We start from the raw sequence: 22365 nt of genomic DNA, 5'->3' as shown, positions 1-22365 counted from the left end.
CATCTCCCTCCAAAGATTTTCTATCGGGTTCAGATCTAAAGACTGGTTAGGTCACTCCAGGACCTTGAAATACTTCTTACAGAGCCACTCCTTAGTTGCCCTGGCTGTGTGTTTCGGGTCATTGTCATACTGGAAGACCCAGTCACGACCCATCTTCAATGCTATTACTGAGCGAAGGAGGTTGTTGGTCAAAATCACATGATATATGACCCCATCCAGCCTCCCTTCAATACGGTGCAGTCGTCCTATTCTCTTTGTAGAAAAGCACCACCAAAGTATGGTGTTTCCCCCACTAAACTTCTCGGTTGGAATGGTATTCTTGGGGTTGTACTCAACCTTTTTCTTCCTCCCAACACGGCGAGTGGAGTTGATACCAAAAAGTTATATTTTGGCCTCATCTGACCACATGACCTTCTCCCATGCCTCCTCTGTATCATCCAGATGGTCACTGGCGAACTTCAAACGGGCCTGGACATGTGCTGGCGTGAGCATGGGGACCTTGCATACCCTGCAGTGTATCAAATACTTATTTTCCCCAATATGATTCATATACAGTGGGTATGGAAAGTATTGAGACCCCTTTACATTTTTCACTCTGTTTCATTGCAGCAATTTGGTAAATTGAAAAAAGTTCCTTTTTTCACATTAATGTACACTCTGCACCCCAGCTTGACTGAAAAAAAAAACAGAAATGTAGAAATTTGTGCAAATTCGAATAAAAAACAAAAACTGAAATATCACATGGCCATAAATATTCAGACCTTTTGCTCAGACACTCCTATTTAAGTCACATGCTGTCTGTTTCCTTGTGATCCTCCTTGAGATGGTTCTACTCCTTCATTGGAGTCCAGCTGTGTTTAATTAAACTGATAGGACTTGATTTGGAAAGGCGCACACCTGTAGGTAAGACCTCACAGCTCACAGTGCATGTCAGACCAAATGAGAATCATGAGGTCAAAGGAACTGGCCAAGGAGCTCAGAGACAGAATTGTGCCAAGTCACAGATCTGGCCAAGGTTACAACAGAATTTCTGCAGTACTCAAGGTTCCCAAGAGCACAGTGGCCTCCATAATCCTTACATGGAAGAAGTTTGGGACCACCAGAAGTCTTCCTAGACTTGGCCATCCAGCCAAACTGAGCAATCATGTGAGAAGAGCCTTGGCAAAAGAGGTAAAGAAGAATCCCAAGATCACTGTGGCTCAGCTCCAGAGATGCAGTAGGGAGATGGGAGAAAGTTCCACAAAATCAACAATCACTGCAGCCCTTCACCAGTTGGGCCTTTATGGCAGTGTGGCCCAGCGGAAGCCTCTCCTTAGTGGAAGACATATGAAAGCCCGCATAGAGTTTCCTCAAAAATACATGAAGGACTCCCAGACTATGAGAAATAAGATTCTATGGTCTGATAAGACGAAGATAGACCTTTTTGGTGATAATTCAAAGGGGTATATGTGGAGAAAACCAGGATGACTGGTTGTCATTGAAGGAACCATGAATGCGGCCACGTAAAGAGATATCCTGGATGAAAACTTCTTCCAGAGTGCTCTAGACCTCAGAATTGGCCGAAGGTTCACCTTCCAACAAGACAATGACCCTAAGCACACAACTAAAGTAACAAAAGAGTGACTTCAGAACAACTCTGTGACCATTCTTGACTGGCCCAGCCAGAGCCCTGACCTAAACCCAATTAAGCATCTCTGGAGAGACCTGAAAATGGCTGATCACCAACGTTCACCATCCAACCTGACAGAACTGGAGAGGATCGACAAGGTAGAATGGTAGAGGACCCACAAATCCAGGTGTGAAAACTTATTGCATCATTCCCAAAAAGACTCATGGCTGTACTAGTTCAAAAGGTGCTTCTACTCAATACTGAGCAAAGGGTCTGAATACTTATGACCATGTGATATTTCAGTTTTTCTTTGTTAATAAATTTGCAAAAAATTCACTTTTTCCTTCAGTCAAGATGGGGTGCAGAGTGTACATTAATGAGAAAAAAAAAGAACTTTTTTGAATTTACCAAATGGCTGCAATGAAACAAAGAGAAAAATTTAAAGGCGTCTCAATCTATATATATAATTGCCTAAGGGTTTTTCCGTCTGTCTGTCTGTCTTTCTGTCTGTCTGTCCTGGAAATCCCGCGTCTCTGATTGGTCGAGGCCGCCAGGCCTCGACCAATCAGTGACGGGCACAGCGATGATGATGTCATAAAGGACGTAGAAATCCCACGTTTCTGATTCAGCGACAGGCACAGTATCGACGTAGATGTCATAATGTTTGCCATGGCGACGATGATGTCATAAAGGTTGCCTCGACCAATCAGTGACGGGCACAGTCTGCCGCGAATTCTGGAATCATCATTGTCCATATACTACGGGGACATGCATATTCTAGAATACCCGATGCGTTAGAATTGAGCCACAATCTAGTATTATATATATATATGTACACACACACACAGTGAAGGAAATAGGTATTTGATCCCCTGCTGATTTTGTAAGTTTGCCTACTGACAAGGACATGAGCAGTCTATAATTTTAAGGGTACATTAATTTTAATATTGAGAGATAAAATATCAAAAATAGAATCCAGAAAATCACATTGTTTAAATTATATACATTTATTTGCATTTTCCAGCGGGAAATAAGTATTTGATCCCTCTGGCAAACAAGACTTAATACTCGGTGGCAAAACCATTGTTGGCAAACACAGCAGTTAGACAGGTAAGGTATATTTTTGCTTTTTTATTTTTGGTTTATTACAGGACGAGGGCTTCGGTAGAATTTGGTGAGGTCGTAAGTATGGTTTAATTGAGATTATTAAAGGAGTCGGTGTCATTATTTCAATTAAAGGACTTTATTCTTGGTGTCTGTTTTCTTACAACGTGATTATGGGGTTAGTAATGGGGGAGTCTTATTGACGCCTCTCCATTACTAACCTTGAGGCTTGATGTCACCTGACGTTGACATCAATCCCCCCAACTATCACCCCACTTGCCACCGCTACAGGGTAAGTGGGAAGTGCCTGGCAAAGCACCAGAATTGGCGCATCTAATAGATGTGCATTTTCTGGACAGCTGCGGGCTGCTATTTTTAGGCTGGGGGGCCAATATCCAAGGCCCCTTACCAGAATGAGAATACTAGCCCCCAGCTGTCTGCTTTAGTAAGGTTGATTGTCAAAAATAAGGGGCACCCCATGCCTTTAAAAAAAAAAAAAAAAAAATCATTTATTTTAAAAATTAAAAAGTACGGCGTGGGGACTCCTGTATTCTTGATAACTAGCCTTGCTGAAGCTGACAGCTGAGGGTTGCAGCTCCCAGCTGTGAGTTTTGCCTGGCTGGTTAACCCCTTAATCCCATATGACGTACTATCCCGTCCAGGTGACCTGGGACTTAATTCCCATGGACGGGATAGTACGTCATATGCGATCGGCCGCGCTCACGGGGGGAGCGCGGCCGATCGCGGCCGGGTGTCAGCTGCCTATCGCAGCTGACATCCGGCACTATGTGCCAGGAGCGGTCACGGACCGCTCCCGGCACATTAACCCCCGGCACACCGCGATCAAAGATGATCGCGGTGTGCCGGCGGTGCAGGGAAGCATCGCGCAGGGAGGGGGCTCCCTGCGGGCTTCCCTGAGACGATCGGTACACGGTGATGTGCTCACCGTGTACCGAGCGTCTTCTCCCTGCAGTCCCCGGATCCAAAATGGCCGCCGGGCTGCATCCGGGTCCTGCAGGGAGCACTTCCGGGTCAGGATCAGGCTGCAGCTGCAGCTCTAATCCTGCCCGGCTGTATGTCAGATCACCGATCTGATAGAGTGCTGTGCACACTGTCAGATCGGTGATCTGTGATGTCCCCCCCTGGGACAAAGTGAAAAAGTAAAAAAAAAAATTTCCACACTTGTAAAAAAAAAAATAAAAAAAAAATTCCTAAATAAAGCAGAAAAAAAAAAATATTATTCCCATAAATACATTTCTTTACATAAAAAAAAAACAAAAAAACAATAAAAGTACACATATTTAGTATCGCCGCGTCCGTAACGACCCGACCTATAAAACTGGCCCACTAGTTAACCCCTTCAGTGAACACCGTAAGAAAAAAAAAAAAAAAACGAGCCAAAAAACAACGCTTTATTATCATAACGCTGAACAAAGAGTGGAATAACACGCGATCAAAAAGACGGATATAAATAACCATGTTACCTCTGAAAACGTCATCTTGTCCCGCAAAAAACGAGCCGCCATATAGCATCATAACCAAAAAAATAAAAAAGTTATAGTCCTCTGAATAAAGCGATGCCAAAATAATTATTTTTTCTATAAAATAGCTTTTATCGTATAAAAGCGCCAAAACATAAAAAAAATGATATAAATGAGGTGTCGCTGTAATCGTACTGACCCGAAGAATAAAACTGCTTCATCAATTTTACCAAACGCGGAACGGTATAAACGCCTCCCCCAAAAGAAATTCATGAATAGCTGGTTTTTGGTCATTCCGCCTCACAAAAAAATCGGAATAAAAAGCGATCAAAAACTGTCACGTGTCCGAAAATGTAACCGATAAAAACGTCAACTCGTCCCGCAAAAAACAAGACCTCACATGACTCTGTGGACCAAAATATGGAAAAATTATAGGTCTCAAAATGTGGAGACGCAAAAACTTTTTTGCTATAAAAAGTGTCTTTTAGTGTGTGACGGCTGCCAATCATAAAAATCCGCTAAAAAACTCGCTATAAAAGTAAATCAAACCCCCCTTCATCACCCCCTTAGTTAGGCTAGGTTCACATTGCGTTAATGGGTTAACGCTAACGGACAGCGTTGCACGGCGAAAATGTCACAATTAACGCCGTGCAACGGGTCCGTTAGCACAACCATTGACAGCAATGTGATTTTCAGGTGTAGCGCATCGCTAGAGCGTGCCATTTTCGGCTCGCGCTAGCAAGGTGCCATTCTTTTGTGGCGCGCCTCAGACGCTGCTTGCAGCGTCCGCGGCGCGCCCGAGGTCCGATCCCCGATCTTCCAGAGCGGGGACGTTAACGCGACCACTAAACACGACACCTAAAAAGACATTGTGTTAGCGCAATCCGCTAGTGCTAAACGGATTTCCCTAACGCAATGTGAACCTAGCCTTAGGGAAAAATAATAAAATTAAAAAAAATGTATTTATTTCCATTTTCCGGTTAGGGTTAGGGTTAGGGCTAGGGTTGGGGCTAGGGTTAGGATTACATTTACGGTTGGGATTAGGGTTGGGATTAGAATTAGGGGTGTGTCTGGGTTAGGTGTGTGGTTAGGGTTACAGTTGGGATTAGGGTTAGTGGTGCGTTTGGATTAGGGTTTCATTTATAATTGGGGGGTTTCCACTGTTTAGACACATCAGGGGCTCTCCAAACGCGACATGGCGTCCGATCTCAATTCCAGCCAATTCTGCGTTGAAAAAGTAAAACAGTGCTCCTTCACTTCCGAGCTCTCCCGTGCGCCCAAACAGGGGTTTACCCCAACATATGGGGTATCAGCGTACTCGAGACAAATTGGACAACAACTTTTTGGGTCCAAGTTCTCTTGTTATCCTTGGGAAAATAAAAATTTGGGGGGCTAAAAATCATTTTTGTGGGAAAAAAAAGGATTTTTATTTTCACGGCTCTGCGTTGTAAACTGTAGTGAAACACTTGGGGGTTCAAAGTTTTCACAACACATCTAGATAAGTTCCATGGGAGGTCTAGTTTCCAATATGGGGTCACTTGTGGGTGGTTTCTACTGTTTGGGTACATCAGGGGCTCTGCAAATGCAACGTGACGCCTGCAGACCAATCCATCTAAGTCTGCATTCCAAATGGCGCTCCTTCCCTTCCGAGCTCTGCCATGAGCCCAAACAGTGGTTCCCCCCCACATATGGGGTATCAGCGTACTCAGGACAAATTGAACAACAACTTTTGGGGTCCAATTTATTCTGTTACCCTTGTAAAAATACAAAGCTGGGGGCTAAAAAATCATTTTTGTGAAAAAAAAATAAATTTATTTTAACGGCTCTGCGTTATAAACTGTAGTGAAACACTTGGGGGTTCAAAGCTCTCAAAACACATCTAGATAAGTTCCTTAGAGGGTCTAGTTTCCAAAATGGTGTCACTTGTGGGGGTTTTTAATGTTTAGGCACATCAGGGGCTCTCCAAACCAACATGGCGTCCCATCTTAATTCCAGTCAATTTTGCATTGAAAAGTCAAATGGCGCTCCTTCCCTTCCGAGCTCTGCTATGCACCCAAAAAGTGGTTTACCCCCACATATGGGGTATCGTCGCACTCAGGACAAATTGCACAACAACTTTTGTGGTCTAATTTCTTCTCTTACCCTTGGGAAAATAAAAAATTGGGGGCGAAAAGATCATTTTTGTGAAAAAATAAGATTTTTTATTTTTACGGCTCTGCATTATAAACTTCTGTGAAGCACTTGTTGGGTCAAAGTGCTCACCACACATCTAGATAAGTTCCTTAAGGGGTCTACTTTTCAAAATGGTGTCACTTGTGAGGGGTTCCAATGTTTAGGCACATCAGGGGCTCTCCAAACGCAACATGGCGTCCCATCTCAATTCCAGTCAATTTTGCATTGAAAAGTCAAATGGCGCTCCTTTCCTTCCGAGCTCTGCCATGCGCCCAAACAGTGGTTTACCCCCACATATGGGGTATCGTCGCACTCAGGACAAATTGCACAACAACTTTTGTGGTCTAATTTCTTCTCTTACCCTTGGGAAAATAAAAAATTGGTGGCGAAAAGATTATTTTTGTGAAAAAATATGATTTTTTATTTTTACGGCTCTGCATTATAAACTTCTGTGAAGCACTTGTTGGGTCAAAGTGCTCACCACACCTCTAGATAAGTTCCTTAAGGGGTCTACTTTCCAAAATGGTGTCACTTGTGGGGATTTCAATGTTTAGGCACATCAGGGGCTCTCCAAACGCAACATGGCATCCCATCTCAATTCCAGTCAATTTTGCATTGAAAAGTAAAATGGCGCTCCTTCCCTTCCGAGCTCTGCCATACGCCCAAACAATGGTTTACACCCATATACGGGGTATCAGCGTACTCAGGACAAATTGGCCAACAATTTTTGAGGTTCAATTTCTTCTCTTACTCTTGGGAAAATAAAAAATTGGGGGCGAAAAGATCATTTTTGTGAAAAAATATGATTTTTTATTTTTACGGCTCTGCATTATAAACTTCTGTGAAGCAATTGGTGGGTCAAAGTGGTCACCACACATCTAGATAAGTTCCTTAGGGTGTCTACTTTCCAAAATGGTGTCACTTGTGGGGGGTTTCAATGTTTAGGCACATCAGTGGCTCTCCAAACGCAACATGGTGTCCCATCTCAATTCCTGTCAATTTTGCATTTAAAAGTCAAATGGCGCTCCTTCCCTTCCGAGCTCTGCCATGCGCCCAAACAGTGGTTTACCCCCACATATGGGGTATCAGCGTACTCAGTACAGATTGTACAACAATGTTTGGCATCCATTTTATCCTGTTACCCTTGGTAAAATAAAACAAATTGGAGCTGAAATAAATTTTGTGTGAAAAAAAGTTAAATATTCATTTTTATTTAAACATTCCAAAAATTCCTGTGAAACCCCTGAAGGGTTAATAAACTTCTTGAATGTGGTTTTGAGCACCTTGAGGGGTGCAGTTTTTAGAATGGTGTCACACTTGGGTATTTTCTATCATATAGACCCCTCAAAATGACATCAAATGAGATGTGGTCCCTAAAAAAAAATGGTGTTGTAAAAATGAGAAATTGCTGGTCAACTTTGAACCCTTATAACTCCCTAACAAAAAAAAATTTTGGTTCCAAAATTGTGCTGATGTAAAGGAGACATGTGGGAAATGTTACTTATTAAGTATTTTGCGTGACATATCTCTGTGATTTAAGGGCATAAAAATTTAAAGTTGGAAAATTGCGAAATTTTCAAAATTTTCGCCAAATTTCCGTTTTTTTCACAAATAAACGCAAGTTATATCGAATAAATGTTACTACTAAAATGAAGTACAATATGTCACGAGAAAACAATGTCAGAATCGCCAAGATCCGTTGAAGCGTTCCAGAGTTATAACCTCATAAAGGGACAGTGGTCAGAATTGTAAAAATTGGCCCGGTCATTAACGTGCAAACCACCCTCGGGGCTTAAGGGGTTAACAAAGATACATGGGAACCCACGCTGTTTTTTTTAATTTTAATTATTTATTTACAGCACAGGAGCGGCTGATGAATACTGCTATCTGCCACTCCTGCTTTCACTGTAATTGGTGACAGCAGGTGTCAGATGATGGGAGCAGTAGTCCCATCAGCTGATACCAGTGACCAGAGGTAAACTTTATACCTCCAATCACAGCTGAGAGCTCACGCTGACCGGCAGGGATGATTTCATCGTTGATCTTAAGTGGTGTTTGCCGTTTTGTCATGCACATTACAGCACATTAAACACTGGATGTTCGGGCCCCCCATTCAAGTGAATGGGGTTCGGGTCCGGGTACTGTTCTGGTACTTGAACCCAAACTTTTTGTAACTGTTCGGCCGAACCCGCCAGACCCGAACATCCAGGTGTTCACCCATCTATAATAATGATAACCCAAAACATCCAAATTATCCTGATCAAAAGTTAACATACCCCATTTCTTAATACTGTGTATTGCCCCCTCTAACATCAATGACAGCTTGAAGTCTTTTGTGGTAGTTGTGGATGAGGTTCTTTATTTTTTCAGATGGTAAAGCTGCCCACTCCTCTTGGCAAAAAGCCTCCAGTTCCTGTAAATTCCTGGGCTGTCTGGCATGAACTGCGCGCTTGAGATCTCCCCAGAGAGGCTCAATGATATTGAGGTCATGAGACTGAGATGGCCTCTCCAGAACCCTCACTTTGCTCTGCTGTAGCCAATGACAGGTTGACTTGGCCTTGTGTTTTGGATCGTTGTCATGTTGGAACGTCCAAGTACGTCCCAAGCTTCTGAGTTGATGAGTGCAAATTTGCCTCCAGTAATTGCTCAGAACCTGCTGCATTCATCTTTCCTTCATTCTGACCAAGTTTCCTGTTCCTTTGTAGCTCACACATCCCCAAAACATCAGCGATCCACCTTCATGCTTTATACTGTAGTAGGAATGGTGTGCCTTTCATCATAGGCCTTGTTGACTCTCTCCAAGTGTAACGTTCATGGTTGTGGCCAAAAAGTTCAATTTTGGTGTCTTCACTACAAATTACCTTGTTCTAGAAGTTTTGAGGCTTGTCTCTGTGCTGTTTTACATATTGTAAATACTTTGTGGCATTTGTGCAGTAATGGCTTTCTTCTGGCGACTCGCCCATGCAGCCCATTTTTCTTAAAGGGAACCTGTCACCCCGTTTTTTGAGATTGAGCTATAAATACTGTTAAATAGGGCCTGCGCTGTGTGTTCCTATAGTGTATGTAGTGTACCCCGATTCCCCATGTATGCTGAGAAATAACTTACCAAAGTCGCCGTTTTCGCCTGTCAATCAGGCTGGTCAGGTCGGGAGGGCGTGGTGACATCGCTGGTTCTTCCTCAGCTTTACGTTGGTGGCATAGTGGCGTAGTGGTGAAGACACAGCGCGCGATCTGCGCTGTCATCCCTTTCGTCGGTGGGGGCGGCCATCTTCCTGGGGCCGCGCGTGCGCAGATCGAGTGCTCTGCTGCACGGGGCTTCAGGAAAATGGCCGCGGGATGCCGCGCGTGCGCATTAGAGATCGCGGCGGCCATTTTCCCAAAGCCGAGTTTGCATCTCGGCTTTGGGAAAATGGCCGCCGCGATCTCTAATGCGCACGCGCGGCATCCCGCGGCCATTTTCCTGAAGCCCCGTGCAGCAGAGCACTCGATCTGCGCACGCGCGGCCCCAGGAAGATGGCCGCCCCCACCGACGAAAGGGATGACAGCGCAGATCGCGCGCTGTGTCTTCACCACTACGCCACCAACGTAAAGCTGAGGAAGAACCAGCGATGTCACCACGCCCTCCCGACCTGACCAGCCTGATTGACAGGCGAAAACGGCGACTTTGGTAAGTTATTTCTCAGCATACATGGGGAATCGGGGTACACTACATACACTATAGGAACACACAGCGCAGGCCCTATTTAACAGTATTTATAGCTCAATCTCAAAAAACGGGGTGACAGGTTCCCTTTAAAGTGCCTCCTTACTGTGCATCTTGATACAGCCACACCGCTAGTTTTCAGAGAGTCCTGTATTTCAGCTGATGTTATTTGTGAGTTTATCTTTACATCCCAAACAATTTTCCAGGCAGTTGTGGATGAAATATTTGTTGGTCTACCTGACCGTGGTTTTGTTTTTACAGAGCCCCTGATTTTCCATCATTCCCAAGAAGACTCATGGCTGTACTAGCTCAAAAGGGTACATCTACTCAATACTGAGCAAAGGGCCTGAATACTTATGACCATGTGATATTTCAATTTTTCTTTTTTAATAAATTTAGTTTTTTTTCAGTCAAGATGGGGTGCAGAGTGTACATTAATGAGAGAAAAATGAACTTTTTTGAATTTACCAAATGGCTGCAATGAAACAGAGTGAAAAATTTAAATGGGTCTGAATACTTTCCGTACCCACTGTGTGTAATATATATATATATTATATAATTGTCTAAGGGTCACTTCCGTCTGTCACGGATATTCATTGGTCGCGGCCTCTGTCTGTCATGGAAATCCAAGTCGCTGATTGGTCGCGGCAAAACAGCCACGACCAATCAGCGACGGGCACAGTCCGGCGGCAACATGGCCGCTCCTTCCTCCCCGCAGTCAGTGCCCCCTCCATACTCCCCTCCAGTCAGCGCTCACACAGGGTTAATGGCAGCTTTAACCGACCGCGCTATGCCGCAGTGTAACGCACTCGGTTAACGCTGCTATTAACCCTGTGTGATCAACGTTTTACTATTGATGCTGCCTATGCGGCATCAATAGTAAAAAGATCTAATGTTAAAAATAATTAAAAAAATAAAAAAAATCATTATATACTCACCGTCCGTCGGCCCCTCGGATCCACAACAGGCCTTTCCCGCTCGCGACGCTCCGGTAACCGGTCCATGCTGCGATCTCACGAGATGACGACGTAGCGGTCTTGCGAGACCGCTAAGTCATCATCTCGCGAGACGGCAATGCACTCTTGAGACCGGAACCCGGGAGGAGCGTCGGTAACCGCTTCGCTTGGATCCGGGGGCTCCGGAATAGAACTATTTTTTATTTTAATTCTTTTTTTTTTTAACAGGGATATGATGTCCACATTGCTATATACTACGTGGGCTGGGCAATATACTACATGGGCTATGCAATATCCTACATGGGCTGTGCAACGTGGCTGGGCAATATACTACATGGGCTGTGCTATATACTACGTGGGCTGTGCAATATACAGTGGGGCAAAAAAGTATTTAGTCAGTCAGCAATAGTGCAAGTTCCACCACTTAAAAAGATGAGAGGCGTCTGTAATTTACATCATAGGTAGACCTCAACTATGGGAGACAAACTGAGAAAAAAAATTCCAGAAAATCACATTCTGTTTTTTTATCATTTTTTTTGCATATTATGGTGGAAAATAAGTATTTGGTCAGAAACAAACAATCAAGATTTCTGGCTCTCACAGACCTGTAACTTCTTCTTTAAGAGTCTCCTCTTTCCTCCACTCATTACCTGTAGTAATGGCACCTGTTTAAACTTGTTATCAGTATAAAAAGACACCTGTGCACACCCTCAAACAGTCTGACTCCAAACTCCACTATGGTGAAGACCAAAGAGCTGTCAAGAGACACCAGAAACAAAATTGTAGCCCTGCACCAGGCTGGAAAGACTGAATCTGCAATAGCCAACCAGCTTGGAGTGAAGAAATCAACAGTGGGAGCAATAATTAACCCCTTTCTGCCATTAGACGTACTATTGCGTCCATGTGGGGCGGGCTTTACTTCCCAAGGACGCAATAGTACGTCATATGCGATCGGCAGCGCTCACGGGGGAAGCGCCGCCGATCGCGGCCAGGTGTCAGCTGTTTATCGCAGCTGACATCCGGCACTATGTGCCAGGAGCGGTCACGGACCGCCCCCGGCACATTAACCCCCGGCACACCGCGATCAAAGATGATCGCGATGTGCCGGCGGTACAGGGAAGCACCGCGCAGGGAGGGGGCTCCCTGCGGGCTTCCCTGAGCCCCCCGCAGCAACGCGATGTGATCGCGTTGCTGCGAGGGTCTCACCTCCCTCCCTGCTCCCTCCAGCCCCGGATCCAAGATGGCCGCGGATCCGAGTCCTGCAGGGAGGGAGGTGGCTTCACAGAGCCTGCTCAGAGCAGGCACTGTGAAGCCTGCAGCGCTGCATGTCAGATCAGTGATCTGACAGAGTGCTGTGCAAACTGTCAGATCACTGATCTGTGATGTCCCCCCCTGGGACAAAGTAAAAAAGTAAAAAAAAAAAATTTCAAATGTGTAAAAAAAATAAAAAAAAATATTCCAAAATAATGAAAAAAAAAAAAAAATATTATTCCCATAAATACATTTCTTTATCTAAATAAAAAAAAAACAAACAATAAAAGTACACATATTTAGTATCGCCGCGTCCGTAACGGCCCGACCTATAAAACTGGCCCACTAGTTAACCCCTTCAGTAAACACCGTAAGAAAAAAAAAAAAAAAAAACGAGGCAAAAAACAACGCTTTATTATCATACCGCCGAACAAAAAGTGGAATAACACGCGATCAAAAAGACAGATATAACTAACCATGGTACCGCTGAAAACGTCATCTTGTCCCGCAAAAAACGAGCCGCCATACAGCATCAACAGCAAAAAAATAAAAAAGTTATAGTCCTGAGAATAAAGTGATGCAAAAATAATTATTTTTTCTATAAAATAGTTTTTATCGTATAAAAGCGCCAAAACATAAAAAAATGATATAAATGAGGTATCGCTGTAATCGTACTGACCCGAAGAATAAAACTGCTTCATCAATTTTACCAAACGCGGAACGGTATAAACGCCTCCCCCAAAAGAAATTCATGAATAGCTGGTTTTTGGTCATTTTGCCTCACAAAAATCGGAATAAAAAGCGATCAAAAAATGTCACGTGCCCGAAAATGTTACCAATAAAAACATCAACTCGTCCCGCAAAAACCAAGACCTCACATGACTCTGTGGACCAAAATATAGAAAAATTATAGCTCTCAAAATGTGGTAACGCAAAAAATATATTTTGCAATAAAAAGCGTCTTTCAGTGTGTGACGGCTGCCAATCATAAAAATCCGCTAAAAAACCCGCTATAAAAGTAAATCAAACCCCCCTTCATCACCCCCTTAGTTAGGGAAAAATTTAAAAAATGTATTTATTTCCATTTTCCCATTAGGGCTAGGGTTAGAGTTAGGGCTAGGGTTAGGGCTAGGGTTAGGGCTAGGGTTAGGTTTAGGGTTAGGGCTAGGGTTAGGGCTAGGGTTAGGGCTAGGGTTAGGGCTAGGGTTAGGGTTAGGGCTAGGGCTAGGGTTAGGGCTAGGGCTAGGGTTAGGGTTAGGGCTAGGGTTAGGGCTAGGGTTAGGATTAGGGTTAGGGCTAGGGTTAGGGCTAGGGCTACAGTTTGGGTTGGGGCTAAAGTTACAGTTAGGGTTTAGATTACATTTACGGTTGGGAATAGGGTTGGGATTAGGGTTAGGGGTGTGTCAGGGTTAGAGGTGTGGTTAGGGTTACTGTTGGGATTAGGATTAGGGATGTGTTTGGATTAGGGTTTCAGTTATAATTGGGGGGTTTCCACTGTTTAGGCACATCAGGGGCTCTCCAAACGCGACATGGCGTCCGATCTCAATTCCAGCCAATTCTGCGTTGAAAAAGTAAAACAGTGCTTCTTCCCTTCCGCGCTCTCCCGTGTGCCCAAACAGGGGTTTACCCCAACATATGGGGTATCAGCGTACTCAGGACAAATAGGACAACAACTTTTGGGGTCCAAGTTCTCCTGTTACCCTTGGGAAAATACAAAACTCGGGGCTAAAACATATTTTTTGTGGGAAAAAAAAAGATTTTTTATTTTCACGGCTCTGCGTTATAAACTGTAGTGAAACACTTGGGGGTTCAAAGTTCTCACAACACATCTAGATTAGTTCCCTGGGGGGTCTAGTTTCCAATATGGGGTCACTTGTGGGGGGTTTCTACTGTTTAGGTACATTAGGGGTTCTGCAAACGCAATGTGACGTCTGCAGACCATTCCATCTAAGTCTGCATTCCAAATGGCGCTCCTTCCCTTCCGAGCTCTGCCATGCGCTCAAACGGTGGTTTCCCCCAACATACGGGGTATCAGCGTACTCAGGACAAATTGGACAACAACTTTTGGGGTCGAATTTCTCCTCTTACCCTCGGGAAAATACAAAACTGGGGGCTAAAAAATAATTTTGGGGGGAAAGATTTTTTTTTTAATTTTCACGGCTCTGCGTTACAAACTGTAGTGAAACACTTGGGGGTTCAAAGCTATCACAACACATCTAGATGAGTTCCTTAGGGGGTCTAGTTTCCAAAATGGTGTCACTTGTGGGAGGTTTCTACTGTTTAGGTACATTAGGGGCTCTGCAAATGCAATGTGACACCTGCAGACCATTCCATCTAAGTCTGCATTCAAATGGAGCTCCTTCCCTTCTGAGCCCTCCCATGTGCCCAAACAGTGGTTTCCCCCACATATGGTGTATCATCGCACTCAGGACAAATTGGGCAACAAATTTTGGGGTCCAATTTCTCCTGTTACCCTCAGGAAAATACAAAACTGGGGGCTAAAAAATAATTTTTGTGGGAAAAAATTTTTGTTTTATTTTTACGGCTCTCCATTATAAACTTCTGTGAAGCCCTTGGTGGGTCAAAGCGCTCAGCACACATCTAGATAAGTTCCTAAGGGGGTCTACTTTCCAAAATGGTGTCACTTGTGGGGGGTTTCTACTGTTTAGGTACATTAGGGGCTCTGCAAACGCTATGTGACACCTGCAGACCATTCCATCTAAGTCTGCATTCAAATGGCACTCCTTCCCTTCTGAGCCCTCCCATGTGCCCAAACAGTGGTTTCCCCCACATATGGTGTATCATCGCACTCAGGACAAATTGGGCAACAAATTTTGGGGTCCAATTTCTCCTGTTACCCTCAGGAAAATACAAAACTGGGGGCTAAAAAAATAATTTTTGTGGGAAAAAAATTTTGTTTTATTTTTACGGCTCTGCATTATAAACTTCTGTGAAGCACTTGGTGGGTCAAAGTGCTCACCACACCACTAGATAAGTTCCTTAGGGGGTCTACTTTCCAAAATGGTGTCACTTGTGGGGGGTTTCAATGTTTAGGCACATCAGTGGCTCTTCAAACGCAACATGAGGTCCCATCTCAATTCCTGTCAATTTTGCATTGAAAAGTCAAACGGCGCTCCTTCCCTTCCGAGCTCTCCCATCCGCCCAAACAGTGGTTTACCCCCACATATGGGCTATCAGCGTACTCAGGACAAATTGTACAACAACTTTTGGGGTCCAATTTCTTCTCTTACCCTTGGGAAAATAAAAAATTGGGGGCGAAAAGATAATTTTTGTGAAAAAATATGATTTTTTATTTTTACGGTTCTACATTATAAACTTCTGTGAAGCACTTGTTGGGTCAAAGTGCTCACCACACCTCTAGATAAGTTCCTTAGGGGGTCTACTTTCCAAAATGGTGTCACTTGTGGGGGGTTTCAATGTTTAGCCACATCAGGGGCTCTCCAAACGAAACATGGCGTCCCATCTCAATTCCAGTCAATTTTGCATTGAAAGTCAAATGGCACTCCTTCGCTTCCGAGCTCTGCCATGCGCCCAAACAGTGGTTTACCCCCACATGTGGGGTATTGGCATACTCAGGACAAATTGTACAACAATGTTTGGGGTCCATTTTCTCCTGTTACCCTTGGTAAAATAAAACAAATTGGAGCTGAATTAAATTTTTTGTGAAAAAAAGTTAAATGTTCATTTTTATTTAAACATTCAAAAAATTCCTGTGAAGCACCAGAAGGGTTAATAAACTTCTTGAATATGGTTTTGAGCACCTTGAGGGGTGTAGTTTTTAGAATGGTGTCACACTTGGGTATTTTCTATCATATAGACCCCTCAAAATGACTTCAAATGAGATGTGGTCCCTAAAATAAAATGGTGTTGTAGAAATGAGAAATTGCTGGTCAACTTTTAACCCTTATAACTCCCTAACAAAAAAAAATTTTGTTTCCAAAATTGTGCTGATGTAAAGTAGACATGTGGGAAATGTTATTTATTAAGTATTTTGTGTGACATATCTCTGTGATTTAATTGCATAAAAATTCAAAGTTGGAAAATTGCGAAATTTTCATAATTTTCGCCAAATTTCCGTTTTTTTCACAAATAAACGCAGGTACTATCAAATAATTTTTACCATTGTCATGAAGTACAATATGTCACGAGAAAACAATGTCAGAATCACCAGGATCCATTGAAGCGTTCCAGAGTTATAACTTCATAAAGGGACAGTGGTCAGAATTGTAAAAATTGGCCCGGTCATTAACGTGCAAACCACCCTTGGGGGTAAAGGGGTTAAAAAATGGAAGACATACAAGACCACTAATAATCTCCCTCGATCTGGGGCTCCACGCAAAATCCCACCCCGTGGGGTCAGAATGATCACAAGAACGGTGAGCAAAAATCCCAGAACCACGCGGGGGGACCTAGTGAATGAACTGCAGAGAGCTGGGACCAATGTAACAAGGCCTACCATAAGTAACACACTACGCCACCATGGACTCAGATCCTGCAGTGCCAGACGTGTCCCACTACTTAAGCGAGTACATGTCCGGGTCCATCTGAAGTTTGCTAGAGAGCATTTGGATGATCCAGAGGAGTTTTGGGAGAATGTCCTATGGTCTGATGAAACCAAACTGGAACTGTTTGGTAGAAACACAACTTGTCGTGTTTGGAGGAAAAAGAATACTGAGTTGCATCCCTCAAACAACATACCTACTGTAAAGCATGGTGGTGGAAACATCATGCTTTGGGGCTGTTTTTTCTGCAAAGGGGCCAGGACGACTGATCCGGGTACATGAAAGAATGAATGGGGCCATGTATCGTGAGATTTTGAGTGCAAACCTCCTTCCATCAGCAAGGGCATTGAAGATGAAACGTGGCTGGGTCTTTCAACATCACAATGATCCAAAGCACACCGCCAGGGCAACGAAGGAGTGGCTTCGTAAGAAGCATTTCAAGGTCCTGGAGTGGCCTAGCCAGTCTCCAGATCTCAACCCTATAGAAAACCTTTGGAGGGAGTTGAAAGTCCGTGTTGCCAAGCGAAAAGCCAAAAACATCACTGCTCTAGAGGAGATCTGCATGGAGGAATGTGCCAACATACCAACAACAGTGTGTGGCAACCTTGTGAAGACTTACAGAAAACGTTTGACCTCTGTCATTGCCAACAAAGGATATATTACAAAGTATTGAGATCAAATTTTGTTTCTGACCAAATACTTATTTTCCACCATAATATGCAAAAAAAATGTTAAAAAAACAGACAATGTGATTTTCTGGATTTTTTTTTCCCAGTTTGTCTCCCATAGTTGAGGTCTACCTATGATGTAAATTACAGACGCCTCTCATCTTTTTAAGTGGTGGAACTTGCACTATTGCTGACTGACTAAATACTTTTTTGCCCCACTGTACTATGTGACTGGGCAATATACTATGTGGCTGGGCAATATACTACGTGACTGGGCAATATACTACGTGACTGGGCAATATACTACGTGACTGGGCAATATATTACGTAACTGGGCAATAAACTACGCGGCTGGGCAATATACTACGTGGGCTGTGCAATATACTACGTGGACATGCATATTCTAGAATACCCGATGTGTTAGAATTGGGCCACCATCTAGTGTGTATATGTATATATATATATATATATATATATATATATATATATATATATATATATATATATATATATATATATATATATATATATATATATACACACACACACACACACCGTATATACTCGGGTATAAGCCGACCCGAGTATAAGCCGGCCCCCCTAATTTTGCCACAAAAAACTGGGAAAACTTATTGACTCGAGTATAAGCCTAAAGTGGAAATGCAGCATTTACCGGTGAATTTCAAAAATAAAAATAGATCATTATTTCCCCATAGATGTGCCATATAGTGCTCTGCACCGTTCATTATTTCCCCATAGCTGTGCCATATAGTGCTCTGCATGTTCATTATTGCCCCATAGCTGTGCCATATAGTGCTCTGCGCCGTTCATTATTGCCCCATAGCTGTGCCATATAGTGCTCTGCACCGTTCATTATTGCCCCATAGCTGTGCCATATAGTGCTCTGCACCGTTCATTATTGCCCCATAGCTGTGCCATATAGTGCTCTGCACCGTTCATATTTCCCCATAGCTGTGCCATATAGTGCTCTGCACCATTCATATTGCCCCATAGCTGTGCCATATAGTGCTCTGCATGTTCATTATTGCCCCATAGCTGTGCCATATAGTGCTCTGCATGTTCATTATTGCCCCATAGCTGTGCCATATAGTGCTCTGCATGTTCATTATTGCCCCATAGCTGTGCCATATAGTGCTCTGTTGTGAATTCTGTGGCTGAATTCACTCCTGTGGTCACAAGTGGTACTGCAGCTTCTGAGCTTCCTCCCTCAGGTGTTCTGGTGAGCTCGTTGGCTGCTTTGTTATTTAACTCCACCTGATTCTGTCTTCCTTGCTCCTTGTCAATGTTCCAGTGTTGGACCTGAGCTTCTGGATCTTTCCTGTGGCCTGCTGCTCTGCTTAGATAAGTGTTTCTTTGCTTTTGTTGCTACTTGTTCTGTCCAGCTTGTCTATTCGTTTTTGCTGGAAGCTCTGAGACGCAAAGGGTGCACCGCCGTGCCGTTAGTTCGGCACGGTGGGTCTTTTTGCCCCCTTTGCGTGGTTTTTTGCTTTAGGGTTTTTTGTAGACTGCAAAGTTCTCTTTGCTATCCTCGCTCTATCTAGAATATCGGGCCTCACTTTGCTGAATCTATTTCATCCCTACGTTTGTCTTTTCATCTTGCTAACAGTCATTATATGTGGGGGGCTGCCTTTTCCTTTGGGGTATTTCTGAGGCAAGTCAGGCTTGTTTTTCTATCTTCAGGCTAGTCAGCTCCTCAGGCTGTGCCGAGTTGCATAGGTAGTGACAGGCGCAATCCACAGCTGCCTTTAGTTGTGTTTAGGATAGGTTCAGGTATTGCGGTCTACAGAGATTCCACGTCTCAGAGCTTGTTCTATTGTTTTTGGGTTATTATAAAATCACTGTATGTGCTCTGATTGCTGGCACACTGTGTCACTGGATTGCCTACATAACAGTGCTCTGCATGTTCATTATTGCCCCATAGCTGTGCCATATAGTGCTCTGCATGTTCATTATTGCTCCATAGCTGTGCCATATAGTGCTCTGCACCGTTCATATTGCCCCATAGCTGTGCCATATAGTGCTCTGCGCCGTTCATTATTGCCCCATAGCTGTGCCATATAGTGCTCTGCACCGTTCATTATTGCCCCATAGCTGTGCCATATTGTGCTCTGCACCGTTCATATTGCCCCATAGCTGTGCCATATAGTGCTCTGCATGTTCATTATTGCCCCATAGCTGTGCCATATAGTGCTCTGCATGTTCATTATTGCCCCATAGCTGTGCCATATAGTGCTCTGCATGTTCATTATTGCCCCATAGCTGTGCCATATAGTGCTCTGCATGTTCATTATTGCCCCATAGCTGTGCCATATAGTGCTCTGCATGTTCATTATTGCCCCATAGCTGTGCCATATAGTGCTCTGCATGTTCATTATTGCCCCATAGCTGTGCCATATAGTGCTCTGCATGTTCATTATTGCCCCATAGCTGTACCATATAGTGCTCTGCACCGTTCATTATTGCCCCATAGCTGTGCCATATAGTGCTCTGCACCGTTCATATTTCCCCATAGCTGTGCCATATAGTGCTCTGCACCGTTCATATTTCCCCATAGCTGTGCCATATAGTGCTCTGCATGTTCATTATTGCCCCATAGCTGTGCCATATAGTGCTCTGCATGTTCATTATTGCCCCATAGCTGTGCCATATAATGCTCTGCATGTTCATTATTGCCCCATAGCTGTGCCATATAGTGCTCTGCATGTTCATTATTGCCCCATAGCTCTGCCATATAGTGCTCTGCACCGTTCATTATTGCCCCATAGCTGTACCATATAGTGCTCTGCACCGTTCATATTTCCCCATAGCTGTGCCCCATATAGTGCTCTGCACCGTTCATATTTCCCCATAGCTGTGCCATATAGTGCTCTGCACTATTCATTATTGCCCCATAGCTGTGCCATATAGTGCTCTGCACCATTCATATTTTATTATTATTATTATTATTATACATTTTTATAGCGCCATTTATTCCATGGCGCTTTACATGTGAATACGGGGCAAATATAGACAAATACATTAAACATGAGCAGATAACAAGGCACACGAGTACATAAGGAGGGAGGACCCTGCCCGCGAGGGCTCACAGTCTGCAGGGGGTGGGTGAGGATACACTAGGAGAGGGAAGAGCTGGCTTCAGTATTGTCCCATAGCTGTGCCCCATATAGTGCTCTGCGCCGTTCAGTATTGTCCCATAGCTGTGCCCCATATAGTGCTCTGCGCCGTTCAGTATTGTCCCATAGCTGTGCCCCATATAGTGCTCTGCGCCGTTCAGTATTGTCCCATAGCTGTGCCCCATATAGTGCTCTGCGCCGTTCAGTATTGTCCCATAGCTGTGCCCCATACAGTGCTCTGCACCGTTCATTATTGCCCCATAGATGCTCCACATAAAGCTCTGCCATTGCTGCTGCTGCAATAAAAAAAAAAAAAAAGCCATACTCACCTCTCTTGCTTGCAGCTCCCGGCGTCCGGTCCCGGCGTCTCTCCGCACTGACTGATCAGGCAGAGGGCGCCGCGTTGATGTACACCACCTGCCCATCTCACACCGAAAACACGTACACGTTCCACTTACCCGGATATTTGCTTTCACCTTAGAGGTCCAGCGGAAATCACACCATAGGACCCTATCTACATCTAGCAGTGCCCTATACTCACCATTAAACTAGCAGTCGGTTTACTGAAGAAGGTCTAAATGTTTGACCGAAACGTTTATGCTGGGCTGCTATTCAAGTAATAAAAAATATTTTTTCTTTATTATCACTATCCACAAAGTTGAGTGCCAAGTTATTTACTTACTATAGGATAACTGGTGTGGGAAACCTATCTTGAGCACCGACACAGTTGTGCCCCGATATACTTCACCATTTCCAACAACCATCACTCCAGAGTTCTTATGGTACTTTGTGTTTGCTAACTGTGTAAAAAGGCTAATGGATGGTTAGAATACCCTTGAAAACCCTTGTGCAAGTATGTTAGCACAGCTGAAAACAGTTTGGCTGATTAGAGAACCTATAAACCTGACCTTCCTTTGAGTTAGTTGAGAATCTGGAGCATTACATTTGTTGGTTCCATTAAACTCTCAAAATGGCCAGAAAAAAAGAACTTTCATGTGAAACTTGACAGTCTATTCTTGTTCTTAGAAATGAAGGCTATTCCATGTAAGAAATTGCTAAGAAACTGAAGATTTCCTACATCAGTGTGTACTACTCCCTTCAGAGGAGAGCACAAACAGGCTCTAACCAGAGTAGAAAGAGAAGTGGGAGGCCTCGCTGCACAACTGAGCAACAAGACAAGTACATTAGAGGCTGTAGTTTGAGAAATCGACGCCTCACAGGTCCTCAACTGGCAGCTTCATTAAATAGTACACGCAAAACGCCAGCGTCAACGTCTACAGTGAACAGGAGACTCCGGGATGCTGGCCTTCAGGGAAGAGTGGCAAAGAAAAAGCCATATCTGAGACTGGCTAATAAAAGGAAAAGATTAATTTGGGCAAAAGAACACAGACATTGGACAGAGGAAGATTGGAAAAAAGTGTTAGGGACAGATGAATCCAAGTTTGATGTGTTTGGATCACACAGAAGAACATTTGTGAGACGCAGAACAACTGAAAAGATGCTGGAAGAGTGCGTGACGCCATCTGTCAAGCATGGTGGAGGTCATGTGATGGTCTGGGGTTGCTTTGGTGCTGGTAAAGTGGGAGATTTGTACAAGGTAAAAGGGATTTTGAATAGGGAAGGCTATCACTCCATTTTGCCACGTCATGCCATACCCTGTGGACAATGCTTGGTTGGATCCAATTTCATCCTACAAGAGGACAATGACCCAAAGCACACCTCCAAATTATGCAAGAACTATTTAGGGAAGAAACATGCAGCTGG

General features: G+C 43.9%; 1 protein-coding gene across 2 annotated transcripts in view; it reads right to left on the bottom strand.

Annotated features, from left to right (window-relative positions):
• LOC138651609 (alpha-tectorin-like) overlaps positions 1–22365 on the bottom strand; it is a 360891-nt gene that overhangs the window by 303769 nt on the left and 34757 nt on the right. The window lies entirely within an intron of this gene.

This window comes from Ranitomeya imitator, chromosome 10 (assembly GCF_032444005.1).
Source record: "Ranitomeya imitator isolate aRanImi1 chromosome 10, aRanImi1.pri, whole genome shotgun sequence".
Taxonomy (NCBI): domain Eukaryota; kingdom Metazoa; phylum Chordata; class Amphibia; order Anura; family Dendrobatidae; genus Ranitomeya; species Ranitomeya imitator.
The sequence above is the reverse complement of the archived record's forward strand: the minus strand, read 5'-3'. Positions and strand labels throughout refer to the sequence as shown.